Below are 2,377 nucleotides of genomic sequence, written 5' to 3'. Positions count from 1 at the left end.
TCTCCCTCACCTTTCTCGACAACTGGAGACCACCAAGACAAGATGCACCAAGGATCCACTTCGACATGCGACTGACACTGAAGACGCTGGTTACACCATGCTCAACCAGGCACGACCTATAGAAGTTATGCTTCCCTCAAGATTGGAAACCCCTCTCTAGGCCAATCTAACCTCCACAAGATTTCCCAACTCAAATTTCTGGTCACGTGTCTAACACACTAATATGCCAGAGCATCGCTGAGCCCAGATAAAACCATACTTAGCACCGGGTTCCTTATGGAATGATTGGTCACAGTGAACAAGTATCCTTCATTCTTAAGCTAGCACCAAAACCCCGATGCCATAAGAAGGACCATTCTTGGGTATAAGAATATTAGACTATGGTTTGTTGTGATGATGATAGGTGTCTTGAGGATATAGCTAGACTATCTTGTTGGATCGTAAGACCCTTATAAAGGTAGGTGAACTTGGTGGATAAAGTTAATAAGTAGCATAACCTACATGTTCCTAGAGTAAGTTTGGATTCAGTAGGATGATTATGATCACGAGCAATAATTCTTGGTGGTATAATTGACTTTATCAAGTAGTTGACATGGTTTGATGATTTTACCATAAAGACTTGGACTAATGATTAAAATTTCTTTTTGGACTTCAGATTCGGGTTAAATAGGCAACCTTAATGGAGTAACAGTGATGTATGAGGCCGCATGGTTTGGAGTAAATTGGAGTTAGGCCGACGATCTCGATCGCGATACGGTGTTTCTCGGCGGATAACAAGTACAAGTGCTTGGAGTCATTGAATTGAATTACGAACCTGTATAAGCTTGGCCTTGGAGATCAGTTGGCCATGATATTGGAAGTTGGTGGATATACTGTGACGTAATCCTTGCAGGAATATGTGGAACACGAGGAATTTAAGTGATCATGTAGAACCACATCGGTATTGGAGTTGTCGAAGTGATGGGTCCGGTGATGATCGACTGGATTGATGGACCACTTGATCGGATTCGTAGAAAGGAAACAAGATCATGGATTGGTATACTACATGTTACCTTAATATAGAAATGTTGTACCCTGCGCATTGGATGATCTAGCTGGATTTTTTGATTTGTGGTGTCTTAGTTCAAGCTTAGGAACTTGTATGCCTCCCCGAGGTTCTTGCATAGGAATGCATGTGCAACGTAGCTATATCAGACTTATGGTGTTGGGTTTAGTCCCTCCATCAACACTGGAGTCAACTAGCATGAGTGCTGTGGAGTTGACTTATGTGAGATGGTATCTTTGATGAAATAGGGTGATTTTTGTCCAGAGTGAGAGGTCAGACTATTGGCATCTAAGGAATGTGCTTATGATAAGATGATAGATGTTCACTCACTTCCTAAGTTTCTTGAAACCCCAAGACTTCACCGAGCCATAATGTGATCGGATTATGACCATTGGAAATGGCTCTAAGTCGTCGGAATATGGCCAGTACTCCGCCCTACCACCACCCATCGTGTCTATGACGAACATGGGCATGGACTAGATCATGTTGGACCACGAACCTCTCCGCCAGTGACCACCCATAGCAAGTTTCAATTCTCCTCACCTGTCTCATGAGCACTATGCTTATGTGATGCTTGGGGAAGTATGTTATTATCTTCATGGATGACGTACTTATCCACCCAATAAGAGGAGGAACACTTTAGTCCTGTTTGGACAGCCCTAGGGACACCAGTCGGTATGCCCCTCGAGAGGAAGATGTTATCTCAAGAGGATGGGTTTCTCGAAGCAACCTTAAGATAGCAGAAGCCTATCCTTCCCATCACAAGGCAAAGAACCGCAGTGGTTAGGGAAACCACGATAATGAAGAAGAAGCAGTAGAAGTCAACCACCGATCATGCGTCGACTACATCAATGATGTCAAGAATCCTCGATGATTCAAGGCAATGAAGCTTTTGGACAGTGAGAGAAATCAGAGAGCCTCTTCTTGGTCCAAATCAAGGATGAGAGTCCTAATTGGATCATGATGAAAACCTGCTAAAGGTGAATCACCCGCCTGCCGAGCCCAAAAACCCTCACGAACCTTCCCAGATGGTAGTACCGTTCTGAATATTGAGTCTCCGATCTTAGACTCATGGGCGATATCCAACCCAAACCCTTTCACGAGAAGCCTTCGGAGACCACTGCAACACCCTCGAGGATGAAGACCACCTGCGACCATAGCTCGCCTGCCTGAAGGGAGTCAAGGACTTCCCGTCAGCAGGGAGCTACGCGAAGACCTTGACCCTTATGTTCTAACACGAGACATCCAGGTGTCACTAACCAATGTGCGCAACCCCAAGACCATAACCCAGACACATTACCTTGCCACGTATTCCGATCTTGGGATACACAT

Source organism: Hordeum vulgare, chromosome 4H, assembly GCF_904849725.1.
Source record: "Hordeum vulgare subsp. vulgare chromosome 4H, MorexV3_pseudomolecules_assembly, whole genome shotgun sequence".
NCBI lineage: Eukaryota > Viridiplantae > Streptophyta > Magnoliopsida > Poales > Poaceae > Hordeum > Hordeum vulgare.
This window is presented reverse-complemented; position numbering follows the sequence as displayed.